Here is a 26778-nt window from a genome sequence, read left to right as displayed (position 1 = left end):
TACAAACGGCCAATCTGGTTTTTAATTCAGTTAAGCTCTTGGCCTCCGTGATACTTTGTGGCAGTGAGTTCCATAGGTTAATGTGCATTGTCCAAAATGTATTTTCTTTGCTCAGTTTTAAATGTGCAGCCTCACATTTTTATTTCATGTGCCCTCCCCTGCCCAGCCACCAGGTGGGACTGTCTCATCCACAGCTCCTCGTGGTGGCACTGGAACCCATGACCTAGGGTTAAGAGGTATCACTGGCCCATCCCCAGTCCCTTGCAGTCAGTAGTTCTGATTTTGCTTAGAAGCTCCGTAGGAAATGAGCCCGTTCTCACCGCACCCTGAGTCTGTTCACAGAGACAGGAGGAACTGGCTATGCTCACAGCCTGAGCACGCCAAGGCTCTTGGTTGCGTCACACGCTGAAGCCGCCCAGCAGAGCCTCCCCAAGGCTGCGGTGCCTGCACTGTGAGCACGGCAGAGCAGGGGTGCTACGTGTGTGGCTGGGAATAGGCTGGAGAGAATCAAGACTCCAGGAAATGGCAGGGAAGCAGGCCACTGCCTGGGTTATTTATTTTTGCTGCGGCAGTCGTGCCAAAGGACCCCAGATAGGGAGCAGCACCCAATTATACGGGGCGTTCTGCAAACACTGCAAAGAGTGTGTGTCCCTGCTTCAGAGCACCCACAGTCTAGGACTGACACAATGGGCAGGTGAGCAACCGACACCACAGAGGTGGGCAGCAATGCAGGTTTAGCATCAGGAGTCAGTGGTCACCAGCTGGGCCGTAAGACAAAAAGTCTCTGCCTGATGGAGATGTACTACCTGAAGGGTCAGGGAGGAGGGGACAGCATGGCTCCTGCGAAGGGAAGAGGAGCAGCTGCTTTCTCCAGCCTCAGCTCTGGGGGACAGGGAACTCCCCTTGTGCTGATAATCACCCCAAGCCAGCAGGAGGGTGCAGGGACCCACTGCTTCCAGGTGTTAGGTCCAAGGACATCATTTTGGGGGTGTTGCTGACAGGCAGACAGGCCTGAGTTTGGCGGAGGGAGGGAAGAATACAGCATGGAGCTGGGAGGAGCTAGCCCCAAACCTCTGGGGATGAAGCAGCAGGGGGGGAAGGGGACTCCCAGAGGATTTGCCTTGTGCACAAATGGCTCCTTCCTGTTTTTTGGGTTCAGTTGAATAATGCTGCAGAGGCACTGAGCCCAGAAGTCTATTCGAAGCCTTCATGCCCATTGCAGTACGTAGCCCTTCCACAGTGCCCTTCTACCCCTAGGAGGCACAGAGCCCAGGCTAGTGCTCTGCCCACTGGACTTTGCTGCCTCTTCAGGCCGGACCAGTGACCAGCTGCCAGCACTCAAACGCAGTGTCCTGCTGCATCCCAGGGATGGTCCTCCATTGGCTCTTGTGGGGAAAGCTCCAGAGACAACCGCTGTGGGAGCTTTTCATACAAAAGCCACATGCACAGTTTGGAACGTCCTCCTCCTTCCAGGTAATATGGCTTCCCCTGTGCAGCCAGCGCCCAGAGGTGCCACACCACAGGACAAGGGACTAGGCACTTGCCTCACAGCCACCCCAGCCCAGCCCAGGTTGAAGGCTGTGAACGTACTCCAGGCCTAGCAAGCCAGCCTTGGGAGATGTTGCTCAGCCCCCTCAGCTGGCTAGAGTCTCTGGAGTGAAAAGTTACTGTGAATCCTGGTGACTTAAGACATGGACCCGGCCCTGCACCTGATAGCAGGTCTGCTCATTCCACCTGTGCAAACTGAATGCTTCCCCACTTTGCAAGCAGCTCCTGCCCTGTCCCTACCAGGCTCCAGCACTTGGGCTCTGAGTGACGGGCTCCTGCCCACAGGCCAGGGGTGCAGCTGCTCTGCTCCTGCGGCAGGTCTCTGCAGCGTTTGCCACTGTGCTGTGCTACTTGCCTGCAAAGGAGGACAAGCAAGGCCCTGCAATGGCTCCGGCCTTTCATCTCTGACCGAAGCCCAGGGTCATTCTGGGCAACAACTCCTCAACCTCCAGGACTCCCATCTCCTGAGGCTCATCCCCCGCCCTCCCCATTCAGCAGCTGCAGGAAACCAACAGGTGAGCTGCCAAGATGCCCAGGCTGAGGGACCAGCAGGGCACAGACCACATCTAGCTTTGCTCTGGCTTCATGGCCACTGTTACCTGCCCTGTCTCCTAGGCCTCTCGCTACCTGGCCAACATCAGCGGTGGGGTGAGAGGAGTGGCAGTAGCCACCCCACATGAGGTGGCGCTGATTCTGGCAGTGAGAGGGGAGTACTTTGGAGAACTCTGCCAGAGCAACCCCATCCCTTGGCCCTAGACAGCTCGAGGGGCCCCTGGCCTTGGGCACCTCCTGCGCTGGCTTACCTGGAGCAGGTATTCCTGTGCCAGGCTGTGTGGACACTCCTACCTGGGAAGCAACGTGGCTAGAACAGAGTTAGCTAAATTGGGTTTGTTACCAGCCATCGCTGACTCCACCCTGAGCCAGGTTTGTTCCAGAGTCAGACCATCCACACAGACCTGCAGCAAAATACCCGCATCACCACTAGGCATCCCGTTTAGCTGAACCGTCTGCCTCTGCGCAGGCCAGGCTGATTCTGCCCTGCTCCTGCGCACTCCCCCAGCAGAACACCCTCCCATCTGTCTGCATCCGGCCAGCAGGTCACAGCTGATCTTATCACCTGCTGAGCTGGCCACGAGTTAGGTAGACGCCCTGATAAGGCTGCTGCAGTTTCCTGTCTTCAGAAAATGGAGGCTCAAGCTCTGAGAATGCGCCGCGTGGTTCACAGTGCAGCAGCGTCTGCCCAGCCCCACGGGCTCCCAGGGACACGTTGCCTGGGTCTTTGCTCTTTGCTCTGGCTCCCCACTGAACACCGCGTTTAGGCTCCTTGCCCTCGGTTTCAAAGCTTTGCTTGACACTGGCTCCACCTGCCTGAGATACCGGCTTTCTTCCCCCTCCGCCATGACTTCCCACAACAGCTGCTAACTGAGGGGGAGACCAACAATCGGGTTTGACAGAGTACTCATGGGAACCAGACCCAGACGACGCAGCTCGCTGGCAGAGGAAACCAGGATGGCCAGCCTGGCTGCCTTTAAAGCTAATGCAAACCCCATCACTGTGGCCAGCACCACACTCCTGCTCTTCTGCATTCAGGAGCAGCTGGAGCCTGCCTATGGCAAGCAGGGAAGAAAGACAGAGAGGCCCTGGATGCCATTATTTTCTGCTGGGAGATGCTCAGATACTGCAGTGATGGGCCCAATGCAAGAACCCAGATGAGAGAAAATGGATGTGAAATGCTGCGATATCAGCATGGGAGCACATTCCACTGGCTCTGAGCTCATGCACCTTTCTCTTTTCCTCAGCAGGATTTGACTTCCAATTTGTAAAGGCTGCCTTTTTGCCTCTGACGGTTTTTACTCTGTTGTTTAGCCACGGGGACACTTTTTTGGCCCTCTCACTATGTAGTTAAATTTGGGGTCACGGGTTACATTTCATTTGAGGGGCTATTACTCTGCTTCACAGAGCTTTACACGGTACGCATTTCATTTCGTGTTGCATAACTTCCTGCTGTGTATTTGAAACCCTCTGGTTTGGAAATGGCCAGCAAGGCAAGCCTGTTTCCTGCTAGTCTATGGAGTGCTAACAAGGTGGAAAGCTATAGGTGCTGATTTAATATTTTTTTACTGGAATGAGTAAAAGAAAATACTGCTTAGGGCCATGGAAGCTTGAGCCACTTTGCTGACTCCTGCTCCCTGGAATGTGGCTGAGATGGGAGTTGACATACTCAAGCCACTGTCGAAATTAACCAGACAAATGAGTTCACATCAAGGCTCATCTCAGGACTGCTCCCCACTGTGGTATGCTTTGAAAATCTAGCTCAGCACTGGCGCTTCTAGCAAAGGGAGAAATACTGAGCTGTGTTGCCTCCCACTTCAGCCCCAAGAAACCAGAACCTCACAGAGCTGTGCTTTGAGCTGTCCCTCGTGCTCTGCTGCAGAAGACACCACGCTGCATTGCTGAAGCAATCAGGTTGGACAGTGCCAGGATCTGTGTGACCATGAATTAAAATAACAGAATAGACGAAATGTGACCATGCTGCACATGAGCTGGTGTGTCTGGGGTACCGATGACACCCCTGGAATTGTAAGGCCAAGAGTTCAGAGAATCGCTCTCTGTTAGTGCCCAGTGCAGTCGATTTAGAACGAGCATCTTATGTGGCTGAGTCACATGTCCCCTGGCTCAGTCGCTGCTGAATGGTGGAAGCACAGGTCTGTCCTGACCCCAAATCCTGCTGTTATTGGAATGACAGGGAGGTCTCTGAGAGACTTTCCAGTACTGCTGTGGCCAGAGCAGAACGATAGCACAGTCAGGGGCTGTCTTCATGTCTATTTTCCAACAGAAAAAGCAGCAGGATACTTTTAGTGACAATGACTTTCAAGATGACAGTGTGTGCCTCCTCTGTAACATGCTGCAGCTACCCTGCTGCACAAAATGGCAGCTGTCTCTGCAGCCTGAAGACGCCTAGACATGTAAAGTTACGGTACACAGAACACAAAACCATAAGAGTTACGTAGCTACATGTCCCCGAGTTATATGTGGTCCAGAATGAGGTCCTGATTCCTAATGTCTTGTATCTGATGTTGCTATTTGCACCTGTGCAACGGGGGGTCTCATCTGCTACCAAACAGCAGGATAGTGCATTCCAACCACTCTGCACAGCCCTAAGTGATAGCACGAGGCAGAGCCAGGCCCTTAATTTATCATAGAATCATAGAATCATAGAATATCAGGGTTGGAAGGGACCCCAGAAGGTCATCTAGTCCAACCCCCTGCTCAAAGCAGGACCAAGTCCCAGTTAAATCATCCCAGCCAGGGCTTTGTCAAGCCTGACCTTAAAAACCTCTAAGGAAGGAGATTCTACCACCTCCCTAGGTAACGCATTCCAGTGTTTCACCACCCTCTTAGTGAAAAAGTTTTTCCTAATATCCAATCTAAACCTCCCCCATTGCAACTTGAGACCATTACTCCTCGTTCTGTCATCTGCTACCATTGAGAACAGTCTAGAGCCATCCTCTTTGGAACCCCCTTTCAGGTAGTTGAAAGCAGCTATCAAATCCCCCCTCATTCTTCTCTTCTGCAGACTAAACAATCCCAGCTCCCTCTGGGAAATTTCCCTCTGGGAAATTTCTGCCTTTCCTGTGAGAATGCTGGATTCCTCGGGTTTCAGCAGTGAGTGCAGCTAACATTCAGCAGCTGCTTAATGGAAATACCCAGACCACAGTATTTCGCATTGACTCATTAGCTGTGTGATAGACTCAGGCCAGTTGGGTACAGGAGAGTAGTTTTTTTTTTCAGAGGGCAGCAGGAGAGTGTATTTTTTTTTTTTTTGAAGCAGATACAGCAGAGTAGTAGAAAGCAGATATACTGGCCGCTGGATAAGCAGTTTTCTATTCCCTGACTGACCACAGCAGGGGCTGCTCCGGGCTAGGGTGGACACCTGACTCCAGTTAGCCTGCAAAGAGTCAGTTGAAGCTGTCAGGCTAATGAGAACACCTGACTCTAATTAAGGCCCCTCTGATACTATAAAAGGGCTCACTCCAGTCAGGCTGAGGAAGTGTGGCTGATGGTCTGGGTAATGAGGATGTCCTCAAACCACTGGAAAGGGAGCCCTAAGGTAAGGGTGAAGAAGGCATTAAGAGAGAGCTGTGGGGAAGTGGCCCGGGGAAATGTAGCAACTCTGGCAGTGAAAGGTCGGCTGTCAACAGCTGCTGCTATTAGGGTCCCTGGGCTGGAACCCGGAGTAGAGGGTGGGCCTGGGTTCCCCCAACCCGACACTACAGAAACACCTCCTGGGAGGGGAAGACAGGCCCCTGTCAGGACAGGAGGCTAAACTGTTCTTGAATAAGCCTGTAGGGACAACAGAGACTGTGGGAGTTCTCTAACCAAACTCCTTGCTGGCTTATGATAAAAAGGGCTCAGTAGACTGTACCCTGGCCTGAGAGAGAAGGGCTATGTGGAGGGTCGCAGTGAGCCTCTGAGGCTAGCATAAACCGCCTGGAAGCACAGGACCCATGGGGACAAGGTCGGAGCTCTGGCACAGCTGCTGTTCAGTAAAACTGTAACAGACTTGTCATTAGAGGCTGCTGGGACAGTGACCAGCACTACCTGTGTGTTTATGCAGTACCCAGTACAGCAACATCCTGATCCTGACTGGTCCCTCTGGGCATGATGGCAATGCATGTCAGACACTCCTAATGAATAATGGCATGTCTGACTACAGGCAGGAGTGCAGAATCTGGCTGCCTCATTCTTTATTTCAGAGTAGCAGCCGTGTTAGCCTGTGTCAGCAAAAACAAAGAGGAGTCCTTGTGGCATCTTAGAGACTGACAAATTTATTTGGGCATAAGCTTTTGTGGGCTAAAACCCACTTCATCACATGCATGGAATGGAAAATACAGTAGGAAGATGTATATGTACATGAAAAGATGGGAGTTGCCTTATCACGTGGAGGGTCAGGTCTAATGAGACAATTCAATTAAAGTGCGCTATTATCAACAGGCGGGAAAAATCATTTTTGTAGTGGTAATCAGGGTGGCCCATCTCAAACAGTTCACAAGAAGGTGTGAGAAGCAGTAGGGGGAAATTAGCATGGGGAAATTAGTTTTTGTAGTGACCCATCCACTCCCAGTCTCTATTCAAGCCTAAGTTAATTGTATCCAGTTTGCAAATTAATTCCAATTCAGCAGTCTCTCGCTGGAGTCTGTTTTTGAAGTTTTTTTTTTTTTGTTGTTGTTGAAGAATTGCAACTTTTAGGTCTGTAATCGAGTGACCAAAGAGACTGAAGTGTTCTCTGACTGGTTTTTGAATGATATAATTCCTGATGTCTGATTTGTGTCCATTTATTCTTTTACGTAGCAACTGTCTGGTTTGGCCAATGTACATGGCAGAGGGGCATTGCTGGCACATGATGGCATATATCACATTGGTAGATATGCAGGGGAACGAGCCTCTGATAGCGTGGCTGATGTGATTAGCCTCTATGATGGTGTTCCCTGAATAGATATGTGGGCACAGTTGGCAACGGGCTTTGTTGCAAGGATAGGTTCCTGGGTTAGTGGTTCTGTTGTGTGGTGTGTGCTTGCTGGTAAGCATTTGCTTCAGGTGTGGGGGGCTGTCTGTAAGCAAGGACTGGCCTGTCACCCAAGATCTGTGAGAGTGATGGGTCGTCCTTCAGCATAGGTTGTAGATCCTTCATGATGTGTTGGAGAGGTTTTAGTTGGGGGGCTGAAGGTGATGGCTAGTGGTGTTCTGTTATCTTCTTTGTTGGGCCTGTCTTGTAGTAGGTGACTTCTGGGTACTTTTCTGGCTCTATCAATCTGTTTCTTCACTTCAGCAGGTGGGTATTGTAGTTGTAAGAATGCTTGATAGAGATCTTGTAGGTGTTTGCCTCTGTCTGAGGGATTGGAGCAAATTCAGTTCTATCTTAGAGCTTGGCTGTAGACAATGGATCATGTGGTGTGGTCTGGATGAAAGCTGGAGGCATGTAAGTATAGTGGTCAGTAGGTTTCCGGCATAGGGTGATGTTTGTGACCATCACTTATTTGAACTATAGTGTCCAGGAAGTAGATCTCTTGTGTGGACTGGTCCAGAGTGGGGTAGAAATTGTTGAAATCATGGTGGAATTCCTCAAGGGCTTCTTTCCCATGGGTCCAGATGATGAAGATGTCGTCAATGTAGCGCAAGTAGAGTAGGGGCATTAGGGGACGAGAGCTGAGGAAGCATTCTATTTTTCTCAAATGCATTAAAATTATTTTTGCTCATTGACAAAGCTCTCTGGACTTTCTTTTATAACATTGTTTTTTGCTGCCCGATTCATACAAGAAAATAGCATCTGCAAAGCTAGCATCTGGCCATCACCATTTATTGTCCTCATCATGTTCCTATTACGCCTCTGGGGTTTAGGGCAGTGACGAAGCTCCTCCACTCCCATCTGTTTCTAGCAAGTCTTTCGGGTTCTCCAGCTGTGCCCCAGGTTTCTCAGCTCGGCTTCCACAGCTCTTCACCATGTTTTCGGGCGGCCTCGTTTTCGCTTGCCTTCAGGTGTCCATCTTATTGCTACTCTGGTGATGGTTCGGTCATGTGATTCCATCTCCAACGCCTCCTGGCAATGATGGTGCTCAGATCCTCTTTGCTGCACTGTGTCAATAGATCTTGGTTTGAGATTGTTCTGGGCCAACCTCTCGTTAAAAGAAACCGCATGAGCCTGTAACTGCTACTGCAGGCCCCTGGCTCCTTCCTCCAGAGCAGCTGGCGATGGCCATTATCCGAGACAGGATTCTGAGCTAGAGGGACCCTAGTCTGATCCACTTCTGGCAGCTCCTCCACTTCTCTGTTAATTAAAGAAGGTGAAACTAATGAAGCAGTGGTTTTTTGAAATCACTCGCTTTCTGCTTATAGTGAGAACTGACTTCATTTCCTGTGCATGGAATGTCTGGCTGGGCTCTGGAAATGATTTGGTTCTTTTAAAGAATTAAACATTTTGGGCTGTTTCTATGTCTTGAATTGTCTCAGTATAAATCACTATTCAGCAAAAATGAGAGATTGTCCCTTCACTGCCAGCAAATAATTCTCCTCCCCACAAAATAACATGAACATTTGGTGCTCTTTGTGTGTCTGTCTCTTTAACAGAAACTGACCACTGAGGCGGTTACACAAGGGAGTCGGGGATACACAGGCATTCCCAGCCCCAGCTCCAAGGGGGTGGCTTTGGAATCCTATGTGCTCTGTTGGTCAGTGCATGTGATGTGTTTTGTCTCTTCTATCTCTGGATGTGACTGCCCAACTAATCTGTGGCCCTTGGATCATATGCTAATGCAGCATGGCCTAGAGCAGCGGTTCTCAAACTTCATTGCACCGCGACCCTCTTCAGGCAACAAATAACTGTGACCCCAGGAGGAGTTACTGGAGCTTGAGTCCGCCCAAGCCCAACCAGCCTGGGTGGGCAAGCCGGCCAAAGGTGAAGCCCATGGGCTTCAGCCCTGGGCAGGGGGCCTGTAACCTGAGCCCAGCCACCAAGGACTGAAGATCTCTGGCTTCAGCTTCCACCCCAGGCGGTGGGGCTTGGGCTTTGGCCCCAGGCCCCAGCAAGTCTAATGCCAGCCCTGGCAACCACATTAGAATAGGGTCGTGACCCACTCTGGGGTCCCAACCCACAGCTTGAGAACTGCTGGCCTAGAGGAACAAGTTTACTCACTCTTGCAAATTTATCGTAACATGATTTTTTGGCCCTTGCTGCAGGCATGCTCACAATACTGCACACAAGACTGGGAAGCCAAATGAGAAACAGTGCCCTGGCACCAAGGGGAAAGGACAATGACCTGCAAGCCCAAAGACCACTCCTATCCCAGCTCGTCCACTGACGGCTGGAGACACTTGCTACCAGCAGTGGCAGATGGGCCACATGCTATTGTCTCAGCGTAACATCCCCTCCATAAACTTATCAAGCTCAGTCCTGAAGCTAGTTAGTTCTTTTTGCCCCCACTGCTCCCCTTGGAAGTCTGCTTCAGAACTTCACTCCTCTGATGGTTAGACTCCTTCGTCTAATTTCAAGCCAAAATTTATTGATGGCCAGTTTATATCCATTTGTTCTTGTGCACCATTGGTGTGGAACTTAAACTTCCCTTCCCTGGTATTCACAGGCGCCAACTTCCCCTCTGCCTGGTGGGTGCTTGATCCCCCTGGCCCTGCCCCTTCCCTGCCTCTTCCCACCCTGGCCCCACCCCCATTCCACTCTTTCCCCAAAGTCCCCACCCTGCCTTTTCCCACCCCATCCCTGCCCCTGCTCCGCCTCTTCTCTGCCTCCTCCCCTGAGCACACCATGTCCCTGCTCCTCCCCCTCCCTCCCAGAAAGTCCTAAGCGCTGCCAAAGAGCGGTTAGATAACCGGGGGGATGGGAAGCGCTGGGAGGGGGAGGAGCGGGGACATGGTACGCTTGGGGCTGGGAAGAAGGAGGTGAGGAGAAGGGAGCTTGGCTGCCAGTGGGTGCAGAGAACCCACTAACTTTCCCCCATGGGTGCTCCAGCCATGGAGCACCCACAGAGTCGGGGCCTATGCTGGTATTTATCCCTCTGGTCTATTTATAGAGAGCAATCCTATCTCCCCTCAGCCTTTGTTTGATTTGCCTAAAGCAGGCAAGCTCCTTAAGTCTCCTCTTGTAAGGTAGGTTTTCCATTCTTCTGATCATCCTCATAGCCCTTCTCTGCACCTGTTCCTGTCTGAATTCATTTTTCTTGAACATGGGAGACTAGAACTGCTCACAGTATTCCAGATGAGGTCTCACCAGTGCCTTGTATAATGGTATCTTTGCTGTCTCTACTGAAAATCCCTTGCCTGATGCTTCCTAAAATTGCATTAGCCTTTTTTATGGCTGCATCACATTTGCAGCTCATAGTCCTCCTGTGGTCAGCCAGCACACCCAGCTCTTTCTCCTCCTCTGTTTGCTTCCAACTGACGTGCCTCCAGTTTATAGCAAAAACTCTGGTTAGCCCCTAAGTGCCCGACCTTGTACTTCTCTCTATTAAATTCCATCCCATTTCTATTACTCCAGTTTTCAAAGTCCTCCAGATCTTCTTGTAAGATGTTCTGGTCAACCTCCATATTAGATATAGATATAGATATTTAGGTCAGAAGGGACCATTATGATCATCTAGTCTGACCTCCTGCACAACGCAGGCCACAGAATTTCACCCACCACTCCTACAAAAAAAAAACCTCACACCTATATCTGTGCTATTGAAGTCCTCAAATCGTAGTTTAAAGACTTCAAGGAGCAGAGAATCCTCCAGCAAGTGACCCGTGCCCCATGCTACAGAGGAAGGCGAAAAACCTCCAGGGCCTCTTCCAATCTGCCCTGGAGGAAAATTCCTTCCCGACCCCAAATATGGCGATCAGCTAAACCCTGAGCATATGGGCAAGAGTCACCAGCCAGATACTACAGAAAATTCTTTCCCGGGTAACTTGGATCTTACCCCATCTAAAAACCCATCACAGGCCATTGGGCCTATTTACCATGAATATTTAATTACCAAAACCATGTTATACCATCTCCTCCATAAACTTATTGAGTTTAATCTTAAAGCAAGATAAATCTTTTGCCCCCACGACTTCCCTCGGAAGGCTATTCCAAAACTTCACTCCTCTGATGGTTAGAAACCTTCGTCTAATTTCTAATCTAAATTTCCTAGTGGCCAGTTTATATCCATTTGTTCTTGTGTCCACATTGGTACTGAGTTTAAATAATTCCTCTCCCTCTCTGGTATTTATCCCTCTGATATATTTATAGAGAGCAATCATATCTCCCCTCAACCTTCTTTTAGTTAGGCTAAACAAGCCAAGCTCCCTGAGTCTCCTTTCATAAGACAAGTTTTCCATTCCTCGGATCATCCTAGTAGCCCTTCTCTGTACCTGTTCCAGTTTGAATTCATCTTTCTTAAACATGGGAGACCAGAACTGCACACAGTATTCCAGGTGAGGTCTCACCAGTGCCTTGTATAATGGTACTAAAACCTCCTTATCCCTACTGGAAATACCTCTCCTGATGCATCCCAAGACTACATTAGCTTTTTTCACAGCCATATCACATTGGCAGCTCATAGTCATCCTATGATCAACCAATACTCCAAGGTCCTTTTCCTCCTCCGTTACTTCTAGTTGATGCGTCCCTAGCTTATAACTAAAATTCTTGTTATTAATCCCTAAATGCATGACCTTACACTTCTCACTATTAAATTTCATCCTATTTCTATTACTCCAGTTTACAAGGTCATCCAGATCCTCCTGTAGGGTATCCCTGTCCTTCTCTAAATTAGCAATACCTCCCAGCTTTGTATCATCCGCAAACTTTATTAGCACACTCCCACTTTTTGTGCCCAGGTCAGTAATAAAAAGATTAAATAAGATTGGTCCCAAAACTGATCCTTGAGGAACTCCACTGGTAACCTCCCTCCAGCTTGACAGTTCACCTTTCAGTAGGACCCGTTGTAGTCTCCCCTTTAACCATTTCCCTATCCACCTTTCAATTTTCCTATTGATGCCCATCTTATCCAATTTAACTAATAATTCCCCATGTGGCACAGTATCAAACGCCTTACTAAAATCTAAGTAAATTAGATCCACTGCGTTTCCTTTGTCTAAAAAATCTGTTCCTTTCTCAAAGAAGGAGATCAGGTTGGTTTGGCACGATCTACCTTTTGTAAAACCATGTTGTATTTTTTGTCCCATTTACCATTGACTTCAATGTCCTTAACTACCTTCTCCTTCAAAATTTTTTCCAAGACCTTGCATACTACAGATGTCAAACTAACAGGCCTATAATTACTCGGATCACTTTTTTTCCCTTTCTTAAAAATAGGAACTATGTTAGCAATTCTCCAATCATACGGTACAACCCCTGAGTTTACAGATTCATTAAAAATTCTTGCTAATGGGCTTGCAATTTCTTGTGCCAATTCTTTTAATATTCTTGGATGAAGATTATCTGGGCCCCCCGATTTAGTCCCATTAAGCTGTTTGAGTTTTGCTTCTACCTCAGATATGGTGATGTCTACCTCCATATCCTCATTCCCATTTATCATGCTACCATTATCCCTAAGATCCTCTTTAGTCTTATTAAAGACTGAGGCAAAGTATTCATTTAGATATTGGGCCATGCCTAGATTATCCTTGACCTCCACTCCATCCTCAGTTTTTAGCGGTCCCACTTCTTCTCTCTTTGTTTTCTTCCTATTTATATGACTATAGAACCTTTTACTATTGGTTTTAATTCCCTTTGCAAGGTCCAACTCTACTTGACTTTTAGCCTGTCTCACTTTATCCCTACATATTCTGACCTCAATAAGGTAGCTTTCCTTACTGATCCCTCCCTTCTTCCACTCCCTATATGCTTTCTGCTTTTTCTTAATTACCTCTCTAAGATGCTTGGTCTACAACTCCTGCCTATGAATTTTTTCCCCTTTCTTGGGATGCAGGCTTCCGATAGCTTCTGCAGCTTTAATTTAAAATAATCCCAGGCCTCCTCTACCTTTAGACCCATAAATTCTTCAGTCCAATCCACTTCCCTAACTAATTTTCTTAATTTTTGAAAGTCAGCCCTTTTGAAATCAAAAACCCTAGTTGCAGATTTATTTTTGTTAATCCTTCCGTTCAGTTTGAACTGAATTAGCTCATGATCACTTGAGCCAAGATTATCCCCTACAACCATTTCCTCTATGAGGTCCTCATTACTCACCAAGACCAAATCTAAAATGGCATCCCCTCTAGTCGGTTCAGCAACTACTTGCTGAAGGAATCCATCAGCTATCACATCTAGGAAAATCTGAGCCCTATTATTATTACTAGCACTCGTCCTCCAGTCTATATCTGGGAAGTTAAAATCTCCCATGATCACACAGTTTCCATTAGTATTTACTTTATTAAAAACATTAAAATATTGGCAATACCTCCCAGCTTTGTGTCATCCACAAATTTTTTATTTTTTTGTGCCAAGGTCAGTAATAAAAATGTTAAATAAAATTGATCCCAAATCTGATCCCTGAGGATCTCCACTAGTAACCTCCCCCCAGCCTGACAGTTCACCTTTCAGACTACAATGGGTTGTACTGCCCTTTAACCAGTTCCTTACCCATCTTTCAATTCTCGTATTAATCCCCACCTTCAAGTTAACTAGTTTCTGATGTGTAACTATATTCTGTACTGAAATCTGGGTAGGTTAGATCTATTGCATTTTCTTCATCTAAAAAATCATTATCTTCTCCTAGAAAGAGATCCGATTGGTCTGGCACAATCTACCTTTTGTAAACCATGTTGTACTTTATCCCATCCAGTTTGGGCTGCAGCTCTTCCCTATGAATGTTTTCCTCTTGCTTGGGATGCAGGTTTCACAGAAATTCTGCAACTTTCGACAATCTGAAAAAAAAAAAAAATGGCATCAATCGTTTAGTTTTTTTTTTTAAAAAAAACATGTTTTTTGGGGTCTGACTCATAATTTGTGAAATTTTGGCTTTGGTGATACTGCAGATCCTGCTTTGAACATGCCCAATGATACATAGGGCAATGCTAGGGCTGGTCTGCTCAGAGGTCCGGAAGAATCAGGACCAACACTGTCCACTTGAAATTCCTGTGTGGTTAGCACACCTCTCTGCCGGTGCTATTAATAGCAGCAGGGCTTGTTTAAAGTGGGAAGCAGGAGTTTGCTTGCCCTTCCCTGCACAATTACAGAGCACTGCCCCCAGGGGCTTTCTACCTGGAGCCTCTATCTTCCCTGCCCCAGCTCTCCAGAGAGGTCTGCTATAGACCAGACCAGGGGAATGAGGCGGACGAGGCTTTCTTCCGGCAACTCATGGAAGTTACTAGGTCGCATGCCCTGGTTCTCATGGGAGACTTCAATCACCCTGATATCTGCTGGGAGAGCAATACAGCAGTGCACAGACAATCAAGAAAGTTTTTGGAAAGGGTAGGGGACAATTTCCTGGTGCAAGTGCTGGAGGAGCCAACTAGGGGCAGAGCTCTTCTTGACCCACTGCTCACAAAGCGGGAAGAATTAGTAGGGGAAGCTAAAGTGGATGGGAACCTGGGAGGCAGTGACCATGAGATGGTTGAGGTCAGGATCCTGACACAGGGAAGAAAGGGGAGCAGCAGAATACGGACCCTGGACTTCAGAAAAGCAGACTTTGACTCCCGCAGGGAACCGATGGGCAGGATCCCCTGGGAGAATAACATGAGGGGGAAAGGAGTCCAGGAGAGCTGGCTGTATTTTAAAGAATCCTTATTGAGGTTACAGGGACAAACCATCCCGATGTGTAGAAAGAATAGTAAATATGGCAGGTGACCAGCTTGGCTTAACAGTGAAATCCTTGCTGATCTTAAACACACAAAAGAAGCTTACAAGAAGTGGAAGATTGGACAAATGACCAGGGAAGAGTATAAAAATATTGCACGGGCGTGCAGGAGTAAAATCAGGAAGGCCAAATAACACCTGGAGTTACAGCTAGCAAGAGATGTCAAGAGTAACAAGAAGGGTTTCTTCAGGTATGTTAGCAACAAGAAGAAAGTCAAGGAAAGTGTGGGCCCCTTACTGAATGAGGGAGGCAACCTAGTGACAGAGGACTGTGGAAAAAGCTAATGTACTCAATGCTTTTTTTGCCTCTGTCTTCACGAACAAGGTCAGCTCCCAGACTACTGCACTGGGCAGCACAGTATGGGGAGGAGGTGACCAGCCCTCTGTGAAGAAAGAAGTGGTTCGGGACTATTTAGAAAAGCTGGATAAGCACAAGTCCATGGGGCCGGATGCACTGCATCCAAGAGTGCTAAAGGAGTTGGCGGATGTGATTGCAGAGCCATTGGCCATTATCTTTGAAAACTCATGGCAATCGGGGGAGGTACCAGATGACTGGAAAAACGCTAATGTAGTGCCCATCTTTAAAAAAGGGAAGAAGGAGGATCCTGGGAACTACAGGCCAGTCAGCCTCACCTCAGTCCCTGGAAAAATCATGGAGCAGGTCCTCAAGGAATCAATTCTGAAGCACTTAGAGGAGAGGAAAGTGATCAGGAACAGTCAGCATGGATTCACCAAGGGCAAGTCATGCCTGACTAATCTAATTGCCTTCTATGATGAGATAACTGGCTCTGTGGATGAGGGGAAAGCAGTGGATGTGGTGTTCCTCAACTTTAGCAAAGCTTTTGACACGGTCTCCCACAGTATTCTTGCCAGCAAGTTAAAGAAGTATGGACTAGAAGGTGGATAGAAAGTTGGCTAGATTGTCGGGCTCAACGGGTAGTGATCAATGGCTCCATGTCTAGTTGGCAGCCGGTATCAAGTGGAGTGCCCCAAGGGTCTGTCCTGGGGCCGGTTTTGTTCAATATCTTCATAAATGATCTGGAGGATGGTGTGGATTGCACCCTCAGCAAGTTTGCAGATGACACTAAACTGGGAGGAGAGGTAGATAGGATACAGAGGGCCCTAGACAAATTAGAGGATTGGGCCAAAAGAAATCTGAGGTTCAACAAGGACAAGTGCAGAGTCCTACACTTAGGACGGAAGAATCCCATGCACCTCTACAGACTAGGGAGCAAATGGCTCGGCAGCAGTTCTGCAGAAAAGGACCTAGGGGTTACAGTGGACGAGAAGCTGGATAGGAGGCAACAGTGTGCCCTTGTTGCCAAGAAGGCCAATGGCATTTTGGGATGTATACGTAGGGGCATTGCCAGCAGATCGAGGGACATGATCATTCCCCTCTATTCGACATTGAGGCCTCATCTGGAGTACTGTGTCCAGTTTTGGGCCCCACACTACAAGAAGGATGTGAAAAAATTGGAAAGCGTCCAGTGGAGGGCCACAAAAATGTTTAGGGGTCTGGAACACATGACTTATGAGGAGAGGCTGAGGGAACTGGGATTGTTTAGTCTGCGGAAGAGAAGAATGAGGGGGGATTTGATAGCTGCTTTCAACTACCTGAAAGGGGGTTCTAAAGGGGATGGCTCTAGACTGTTCTCAGTGGTGGCAGATGATAGAACAAGGAGTAATGGTCTCAAGTTGCAGTGTGGGAGGTTTAGGCTGGATATTGGGAAACTTTTTCACTAGGAGGGTGGTGAAGCACTGGAATGGGTTACCTAGGGAGGTGGTGGAATCTCTTTCCTTAGGAGTTTTTAAGGTCAGGCTTGACAAAGCCCTGGCTGGGATGATTTAGTTGGGGATTGGTCCTGCTTTGAGCAGGGGGTTGGACTAGATGACCTCCTGAGGTCCCTTCCAACCCTGATATTCCATGGTTGTGGGGCAGATGGTCTTTGCATTTTTTGGCCTTTTCCTGAGCCCACCAATAGGGCCCAGCACTCAGGTTCCCCGAGACTGCTGCTTTTGTTTGTGCAGCCATGGCTGGAGCAGGCAGCTGAGCCTCTGTCCTTGATAGCAGAGAAGAGGCACAGGGACTCCCAGCCAGCCGCGTAGCCAGGTGCAGGGAACAGGGGGCGCGATCCCAAAGAGAGGCACCACCCGCTGCAGCGCTTTTACTCACCTGGCGGCGCTCCGGCATCAGGCCCTCACTCGCTCCGGGTGTCTTCGGTGGCACTGAAGGTCCCGCCGCCGAGGTGCCGCCGAAGACCCGGAGCGAGTGAAGGTCCCGCCGCCGAAGACCCGGAGCGCCGCTGGGAGTGCCACCGTGGGTGGTGCCTGTCTTGGGATCGCGCCCCCTCTTCCCTCAACAGGGGAACAGTGACAAGGAGCCACTTGCGCTCAGTGGGGGAGCAGGCGCTGCCCCGCTCCCCCAGCTACTCCACTGCTCCCAGCTCCACTAAGCGGCCAGACAGACATTTGGACACTGATCAGAAAACGCTCTCGAACCTACAGAGGTGCCCTCCCCCCCCCCCCCACCCCAACCTTCCCCACAGCCCTGCCCCCTGCAGGTTTTCGTTCTTTCCAGTACAGCCTCTCCCCGCAGCAGCCCCAAGCGCCCCCTGCAGGCTGATTCTGACCAGAGGTGACGTTCGGTTGTCCTCAATTAGAAAGTTGGCAACCCTAACACCCTGCCCCGCCCCTTCCCCGAGGCCTCCCCCCAACCCTGCTTCTTTGGGGCCCTGCCCCCGCTCACTCCATCCCCTCTCCCTCTGTCACTCGCTATCCCCCACCCTTGCTCACTCACTCATTTTCACTGGGCTGGGGCAGGGGGTTGGGGTGCGGGAGGGGGTGAGGACTTCAGCTGGGGGGGGCGGGCTCTGGAGTGGGGCCAGGAATGAGGGGTTTTGGGTACAGAGAGGGCTCCAAGCCGGGGGGTGGGGCCAAGGGGTTCAGTGTGGGAGGGGGCTCTGGGCTAAGGCAGGGGATTGAGGTATGGGCTCTGGGCTGGGGGTGCAGGCACCAGGGTGGGGACAGAAATGAGGGGTTCAGGATGTGGGAAGGGGCTGGTGCAGGTGTAGGAGGAGGTTCAGGGTGAGCGCTTACCTCCGGCAGCTCTTGGGAAGCAGCCGGCATGTCCCTCTGTGTGGCTCCTAGGCAGAGGGACGCTCAAGGACGCTCTGTGCACTGCCACCCCTGCAGCTCCCACTGGCCGCAGTTCCTGGCTAATGGGAGCTGCGGCGCCGGTACTTATGGCAGGGGCAGCGCGTGGAGCCTCCCTGGCTGTCCCTCTGCCTAGGAGCCGCAGAGACATGTTGCTGCTTCAGGGAGCTGCGAGGAGCCTGGCAGGGAGCCTGCCAGCCCGCTGTGCCACAGCTGAACTCTTAAAGGCCTGGTCAGGGATGCTGACTGGAGCCACCAGGGTCCCTGTGCACATTTCAGTCGAAAACCGAACACCTGGCAACCCTAGTGGGAGGGCACACAGGGTAATATACCCTCCCCCAGATTTGCTGCTTGTCTTATACTGAGCATGCTCAGTAACATCTGCTGAAGCTGGCTGTTCTCACTGTGCCCCCCCCCCATTGGCAGGCTATTGTCTCTGTGATTCTCTGGGGGAAAGAGCCAGCGGGTACATGCAGATTTGCACTCGCAGGGCTCGTGATAACACTCTAAAAATACCTGTCTAGGCAGCTCTTTGAAGTTGGGCCTCGGGCTGGTGCTCAGACTCTAAAGCCGAGGGAGCGTGTGTGGGGGATGGGGGGTGCTGTCTATACACTATTTTTAGAGTACTAGCATGAGCCTTGCAAGCTCAAGTCTGACTCAAGGTGGGAGGCTTGCTCCAAAATGCTGTGTAGACATACCCATAGTGACCTTTAGTCAATGTGTTGGCCCACTGTCCTCCAGTCTCCTAGAGGAGACTTTAACACCACGGTGTGTGTATGCATTATGGCAGTGAACAGAGGAGAAGCAAACAGAGTTTGCTTGGGAACTTGCAAGTGCCAGGAGGATGAAGGGGTGATCACTAGCAGCCAGCCTGGATTTACCAAGAACAATCATGCCAAACCAGCTTGATTTCCTTCTTTCACAGGGTAATTGGTTTGGAGGCTAGGGGGAAACACAGTGGACATAATATACCTGGATTTCAGGAAAGCTTTTGACGCTGTCTCACTTGACAGTCTGATAAGTAAGCTGGAGAAATGTGGGCTTACGCAGTGTCGACAGATGTTGGCTGTGTGTATGCTCTCTCTCTGCATGCTGCACTGGCTCTCGCCAGACAGCCTATACAGCAGGTTCCTATCAAACTGCCCAATAACCACAGACCTGTTTAGTAGCGAAGGCATCCAGCCAGATTTATTGTTAACGAAGCATGGTCCTAGTATCCCACAGTCTACAGGATCACAAACACCTGTATGCCCATCACAATGGATGAGCCCAGTCAGTGGCAGGACTTTCCACTGCCCCCTGGCCAGCCAAAGACACTCCTAGTCTGAGACTCCATTTTCGATACAGTGATACAAACAAGTTATGTATTGCCCCTCTGACATGGTCCATTTCCACCCTCTTTTGTGGTCAGTTACCACCCATTACCTTGTACATGTTAGTTCAATCAAAACATATCTATCCATCACACTGTCAGACTGACCTCATCTCTAAGAGGGGGTCAGTGTATTTTTGTATCATCCACAGGGCATGTGTTTGTACCACACTTGATATTGGGGGGTGTTCTGGTACCATCCTTCTGGAATGTGTTTGCATGAGTGTCCTGTGCCCAGCATTTCTCAGGAATGCGTGCGTTTGCAATACTAGCCCTGTTCTTGCCAGATTCTGTGAGCTTGCACGCAGGCAGAGCCTGACTCTGCTCACAGCCTGTCTCTTGCTAACTTTCCTTTATATTAGCAAGGCTTGACCACTACTTTAGTTCAGGCCACAGGCCGGGTCTCTGATACAAGGCCTTCTGTCTCAGGCTCTTTCTACTACAGACAGAACCACAATTAAGTGGACACAATTGGCTAAACAACCACAAACAAAGAGTAACTATTAATGGAATGATGTCAGATTGGAGGGAGGACTCAGGGGGGTTCCACAGGGATCTGTTCTGGGTCCAGTATAGTTAAAAATGTCTGTTAATGACCTGGATGTGGGAGTAGAGAGCACACTGATCACCTTTGCAGATGACACGGGGCAGGAGGTTGCCAACACTTTGGAGGATAGAGCTAAAATTCAAAGGGCTCTTGATAAACTGGAGAACTAGACTGTAGATGACACAATGAAATTCAACAAAGACAAATGGAAGGTGCTACCCTTAGGGAAGAGAAACCAAATGCACAAATACAGAATGGGGGGAAACTGGCTTGGCAGAAGCACTGCTGAGAAGGATCTTTGAAAACTCGTGGTGAACAGGGGAAGTCCCGGATGACTGGAAAAACACTAATGTAGTGCCAATCTTTAAAAAAGGGAAAAAGGAGGATCCTGGGAACTACAGGCCAGTCAGCCTCACCTCAGTCCCTGGAAAAATCATGGAGCAGGTCCTCAAGGAATCTATCCTGAAGCACTTACACAAGAGGAAAGTGATCAGGAACAGTCAGCATGGATTCACCAAGGGAAGGTCATGCCTGACTAATCTAATCGCCTTCTATGATTACTGGTTCTGTGGATGAAGGGAAAGCAGTGGATGTATCGTTTCTTGACTTTAGCAAAGCTTTCGACACGGTCTCCCACAGTATACTTGTCAGCAAGTTAAAGAAGTATGGGCTGGATGAATGCACTATAAGGTGGGTAGAAAGTTGGCTAGATTGTCAGGTTCAACAGGTAGTGATCAATGGCTCCATGTCTAGATGTTAGCCAGTATCAAGTGGAGTGCCCCAAGGGTCGGTCCTGGGGCTGGTTTTGTTCAATATCTTCATAAATGATCTGAAGGATGGTGTGGATTGCACTCTCCGCAAATTTGCGGATGATACTAAACTAGGAGGAGTGCTAGATACAGTGGCAGGTAGGGATAGGATACAGAGGGACCGAGACAAATTGGAGGATTGGGCCAAAAGAAATGTGAGGTTCAACAAGGATAAGTGCAGGGTCCTGCACTTAGGACGTAAGAATCCAATGCACCGCTACAGACTAGGGACCGAATGGTTAGGCAGCAGTTCTGTGGAAAAGGACCTGGGGTGACAGTGGACGAGAAGCTGGATATGAGTCAACAGTGTGCCCTTGTTGCCAAGAAGGCCAATGGCATTTTGGGATGTATAAGTAGGGGCATAGCGAGCAGATCAAGGGACATGATCGTTCCCCTCTATTCGACATTGAGGCCTCATCTGGAGTACTGTCCAGTTTTGGGCCCCACACTACAAGAAGGACGTGGATAAATTGGAAAGAGTCCAGAGAAGGGCAACAAAAATGATTAGGGGTCTGGAACGCATGACTTATGAGGAGAGGCTGAGGGAACTAGGATTGTTTAGTCTGCAGAAGAGAAGACTGAGGGGGGATTTGATAGCTGCTTTCAACTACCTGAGAGGTGGTTCCAAAGAGGATGGTTCTAGACTATTCTCAGTGGGAGCTGATGACAGAACGAGGAGTAATGGTCTCAAGTTGCAGTGTGGGAGGTTTAGGTTGGATATTAGGAAAAACTTTTTCACTAGGAGGGTGGTGAAGCACTGGAATGGGTTACCTAGGGAGGTGGTGGAATCTCTTTCCTTAGAAGTTTTTAAGGTCAGGCTTGACAAAGCTATGGCTGGGATGATTTAATTGGGGATTGGCCCTGCTTTGAGCAGGGGGTTGGACTAGATGACCTCCTGAGGTCCCTTCCGCCCCTGATATTCTATGGTTCTATGATCTGGGAGTGGTGGTGGATCACAACCTCAACATGAGTCAGCAATGCAATGCTGTTGCAAAAAAAGCAAATGCAGTTTTGGGCTGCATGAACAGAGGCATAGCCTGCAAGTCACGGGAGGTGACAGTACCGCTCTACTCAGCCCTGGTTAGGCCTCAGCTGGAGTATGGTGTCCAGTTTTGGTCACCAATGGATAGACAGGATGTAGAGAAACTGGAAAGGAACCAGAAGCAAGTGACAAAGATGATCAAAGGGATGGAATGTTTCAGAGTAGCAGCCGTGTTAGTCTGTATTCGCAAAAAGAAAAGGAGGACTTGTGGCACTTTAGAGACTAACAAATTTAATTTTATATGTTTGTTAGTCTAAGGTGCCACAAGTCCTCCTTTAAAAGAAAAGGGATGGAATGCAAGTCATAGAATCATAGATTATCACAGTTGGAAGGGACCTCAGGAGGTCATCTAGTCCAACCCCCAGGACCAGTCCCCAATTTTTGCCCCAGATCCCTAAATGGCCCCCTCAAGGATTGAACTCACAACCCTGGTTTAGCAGGCTAATGTCCAAACCACTGATCTATCCCTCCCCAAGTCAACTGAGCAAATGCTGAAGGAACTGGTATCTTTAGTTTGGAAAAGAGATTGAAGAGGCACATGATAGCAGTCTTCAAATACTTGAAAGACTGCCATGAAAAAGATGGAGAACAGTTGTTCTCTCTTGCCAGAGTGCAGGACAAGAGGCAGTGGGTTCAAACTACAGCAGAGCAGATTAAATCTCAGGATAAACTTCCTAACTGTAGGAACAGTAGGACAATGGAACAGACGCCTCGGGAGGTTGTAGAACCTCCTTCACTGGAGGTTTTCAGACAGAGGCTGGAGCCATCTGTCTTGGACGGTTTAGACACAACAAATCCTGCATCTTGTCAGGGAGCTTAGACTCACTACATGACCTTTGTGGTGCCTTCTAACCCTATGATTCTATGATTGCTGCCCGGTTACAATGGCTGTGGGAACCAGAACTCTGCATTCGCTGGCCCAGATCCTGGGCTGTTCTGTAAATCATCTTTGGTGCCCTGATCTTGGGGCTGTCAAGCACTAAGCCAGTTCTCAGGAGCAACACAGTGGCCCAATGCTGCTTTAAGTTGCACCAGGGGACAATGGCCCCAGGGCTGTTCTGGGAGCTAGGGATTGTCAGGCACAAGGATACCCCAGGCCATGTCTTTCTTCCAGTCTTAACCCCTGCACCAGTGCCTGATAGAGGGTAGGGTAGGAACTACTAGGTGGCTCAGCAATCCCTGAGGATCCCCTTGCAAAACAGGAGTCCTAGTGTGGCTGGATTCCCTGGGTTTAAGTCTCTTTAGTTCTGGCATAAAGACGCAGCGCTGACTATTTACTGGAGAATCTGCTCCTGTGGCCTTTGTGCATCAAAAATCCCAGCCTCTATGTGGAGTGGCTTGTTCTCTAGCAATTAATTTTCTTGGATTTGTAAAGAAAAAGTACTCCGTGCACAGGCCAGCCCTGCTGCTGGGAAAGATGCCATTGAAGTGCAGTTTCCTTCCTGACCTCACCACAGGCAAGGGACTGGATTCCTCCTTAGCCTCCAGAGGCTAATTGTGATGTCCCTATCTCTTTCAGGAACACAGCCATTAGAAGTAGAGTTCCTTTGAAATGCTACTGCTAATGGCTTTTCAGGGACACCCAGTCTTTGCTGTCAATTTGCTTCCCCCCCCCATGTCTTAGCAGGGCAAAGGAAAAGAGAAATAAACTATCACATGACATTTCCTCTTCTCTAATGACTTGGCAGGAAGCTTTTGCAATACTTTCAGTTCCGCAATTCTGATCAATAGAACTGTGGGTGGAGGGAAGGCTGTAGCCACAAGCTGGGAGGGACAGGACCTGGAAGCTGACCCAGCAAGCTGAATGCGCCACTGCTCTTCAAAGGCTGGCATTGGAGAGATCACTCTGCATCCATTCGACTCTGGTAAGCAGGGACTAGCTTCCACTAGTGCTATTCATATGGAATTCGCATTCTAGCCTGAATGTCTTAGAATGGTTTATCTGCGTGAGATTGCTGTGCCAAGTTGCCATGCTGTTGTCTATCCTGTATTGGGGCACCATGGCCCAGTGGACTGGGAATCAAGGGACTGGGGCTTTGTTCCTAGCTTTGCCACAGGCTCGCTGGCTGATGTTGGGCAAGTGACTTCCCTGCTGTCTCTAAGTTCCCCTAGTATAAAATGGAACTAATGATGCTCACCCTTGTTTTTTCAAGTGATTGGAGCTCACTGGATGAACATGAAGTATCATTATCTTGGAGACAGTGTGATTGCCTTCGTTCCTGGCTTTGGCCATGGTCTCTCTGATTTCAGAGTATAACATACCAATGACTAAGCGATGACCCTTCCCATATTGAAAAGGAGGACTTGTGGCACCTTAGACTAAACAATTTATTTGAGCATAAGCTTTCGTGAGCTACAGCTCACTTCATCCGATGCATACTGTGGAAAATACAGAAGATGTTTTTATACACACAAACCATGAAAAAATAGGTGTTTATCACTACAGAAGGTTTTCTCTCCCCCACCCCCCCCACTCTACTCTCCTGCTGGTAATAGCTTATCTAAAGTGATCACTCGCCTTACAATGTGTGTGATAATCAAGGTGGGCCATTTCCAGCACAAATCCAGGGTTTAACAAGAACATCTGAGGAACGGGGGGGGGGAGGAATAAACAAGGGGAAATAGGTTACTTTTTATAAAGGCTCAACCATTCCCAGTCTCTATTCAAGTCTAAGCTAATTGTATCCAGTTTGCAAATTAATTCCAATTCAGCAGTCTCTCGTTGGAGTCTGTTTTCAAAGTGTTTTTTTTTTTGTTGAAGGATAGTCACTTTGAGATCAGAAATCGCGTGACCAGAGAGATTGAAGTGTTCTCCAACTGGTTTTTGAATGTTATAATTCTTGACATCTGATTTGTGTCCATTTAGTCTTTTACGTAGAGACTGTCCAGTTTGACCAATGTACATGGCAGAGGGACATTGCTGGCACATGATGGCATATATCACACTGGTGGATGTGCAGGTGAACGAGCCTTTGATAGTGTGGCTGATGTTGTTAGGCCCTGTGATGGTGTCCCCTGAATAGATATGTGGACACAGTTGGCAACGGGCTTTGTTGCAAGGATAGGTTCCTGGGTTAGTGGTTCTGTTGTGTGGTATGTGGTTGCTGGTGAGTATTTGCTTCAGGTTGGGGGGCTGTCTGTAGGCAAGGACTGGCCTGTCTCCCAAGATTTGTGAGAGTGTTGGGTCATCGTTCAGGATAGGTTGTAGATCCTTGATAATGCGTTGGGGGCTGAAGGTGACGGCTAGTGGCGTTCTGTTATTTTCTTTGTTGGGCCTGTCCTGTAGTAGGTGACTTCTGGGAACTCTTCTGGCTCTATCAATCTGTAGCCGATGGGCAGGGGGAGCCTGCCAGTGCACCTTTCATCCCACTGGATCCCAGAGCATTTTATAGGCCACATCCACAGGAATCACTTTATCTATTGCTGAAATGCAGTCACCTCTGACCTGAGCTCTTAGCAGCAGCAGCAGCAGCAGCATTACTTAAGAGTTTACAAGAAGAAGCAGAGAGAACAATGTACCCCACTAAAGCTGCTGGGGGAATTCTTGGTAAACAGAACAGAGTACCCAGGTTGGAATCTAGCCAAGACATCTGTAACAGGTGGCTTGGAGAGCTGGGTAGCCTAATGGTCAGAGCTCTCAGCCTCCTACTTGGTTGAGGAGCCTGAGTCTTTAAAGCCAGTGGGGTAAGGGGGACCCAAGCCCTCCCTCTCCACCAGGGCCCAGCCCAGAGCCCTGTGCAAGTCAACCTCTGAACTGAGGGATGGGGGGGGCAGACGGACGGAGGGAAGGGTGGCCCCAAGCAGGGCATGAAAACATACTGACCTTGGCTATGTCCTACCAGACTGTTCAGTTTGGGGTGTGGCCGCTCTAGTCCAGTTTGCTTCGCAGCTTGCTGACCTCTCTTGGGTCCTGGGCAGCTCCTTGGGGGGCCAGCCACAAGGTGGTTAGGGCAAGCCCCACAACGTCTCTGGGGCCGTTACCTCAGTTTCCTGGGGTGCTGGGTACATAGGTCCCCTTGGCTGGGAAGACCGTGTCTCCCCCCCCCCCCCCAGGTGGCCGCCTTGGCTAGTGCTCCTTCCCCTCAGCTAGGGACAGAGGTGCCCCAAGCGCACCCTCCCCCCACTTGTCCCCCTCCCGCCATGCCTCCTGCATGCCACAGAACAACTGAGCAAGTGGCTGTGAGGCGCTGGGAGGGAAGGGGGAGCAGGCTGTCAGCCAGTGATAAGCAGCTGCTAATTTTTCCCCATGCAAGCTCCAGGGCTGAACACCCACGGAGTTGGTGCCTATGGGTAGGAAGGCAGCTAGCTCCTGCCTTTCCTCCAGTCAGCCCTGAACTAGGCCAGGCTCTATCCTTTCCTCCCCTCTCCAGGCCTGGCCCTGTCTGCAGGGATAGCAGGGCAGGGCTAGCTGGGCCCAAAGGCTCTCCTTAACCCCTGCTGTTCTGGCTGGCAATTTCTCAGCTTCATCACAACTCTGGAATTCAGACCCCAATTGAAAAGTTTCATGGGATCTTTAATGATCACAAGCAATTAGTGCTTCATGTTACATCTTATTCTAATATCAGGCCCTCAGCAGAAGAGTGCCCCAAACACCATCCTCTGCCATGAGTGCAGACAGAGACGAGTCTGACCTCTGGGTGCCGTCACCCCTTCCCAGCTCTGCTCAGCAGGCCAGAGGGACTTAGTGGACGATGTGTACATCAGCTGGGTCACTTCCAGCACCTTGTACCAGGACCTGCAGAACACGTTGTGCTGAGCAATGAGTATGCAGCTGGGATGCACTGGACACATTGTGCTGGGACACCTCTTCACTGGGCCAGGACACACACCCAGGCTGAGACCCCCTGGCCCAGCTATTGTTGGGATGGGAGTACTGGACAAGTTCCATCAGGACAGGTACTCCTGGGGCTGGAATGTGTGAGGCATATTTCCCCAGGACACAAGTATGTGTAGCACTTACCATGAATTTACAGATGG

General features: G+C 49.4%; 1 protein-coding gene and 1 long non-coding RNA gene across 4 annotated transcripts in view; one reads left to right on the top strand and one right to left on the bottom strand.

Moving 5' to 3' along the window:
* The window catches only part of PTAFR (platelet activating factor receptor), a 38804-nt gene that overhangs the window by 2626 nt on the left and 9400 nt on the right, over positions 1–26778 (top strand). Inside the window, exons 1-2 of one of the 3 annotated variants that reach the window (XM_037881539.2) lie at positions 5583–5659; positions 23490–23666. The exons of 1 other annotated variant lie outside the window; for it this stretch is intronic. The gene's annotated coding sequence lies outside the window, so the exon portion shown is untranslated. Of the gene's footprint in view, positions 1–5573; positions 5660–23489; positions 23667–26778 lie in introns of those variants that run through there. One more of the 3 variants, XM_043532431.1, reaches the window with a different exon arrangement.
* LOC119563970 lies at positions 7677–25834 on the bottom strand. Its single transcript, XR_005222770.1, has 3 exons — positions 25625–25834; positions 13831–13947; positions 7677–8374 (listed from the first exon to the last, which is right to left on the bottom strand). It is a non-coding gene; the product is annotated as an uncharacterized LOC119563970 (long non-coding RNA).

Source organism: Chelonia mydas, chromosome 19 (genome assembly GCF_015237465.2).
Source record: "Chelonia mydas isolate rCheMyd1 chromosome 19, rCheMyd1.pri.v2, whole genome shotgun sequence".
NCBI lineage: Eukaryota > Metazoa > Chordata > Testudines > Cheloniidae > Chelonia > Chelonia mydas.
The sequence above is the reverse complement of the archived record's forward strand: the minus strand, read 5'-3'. Positions and strand labels throughout refer to the sequence as shown.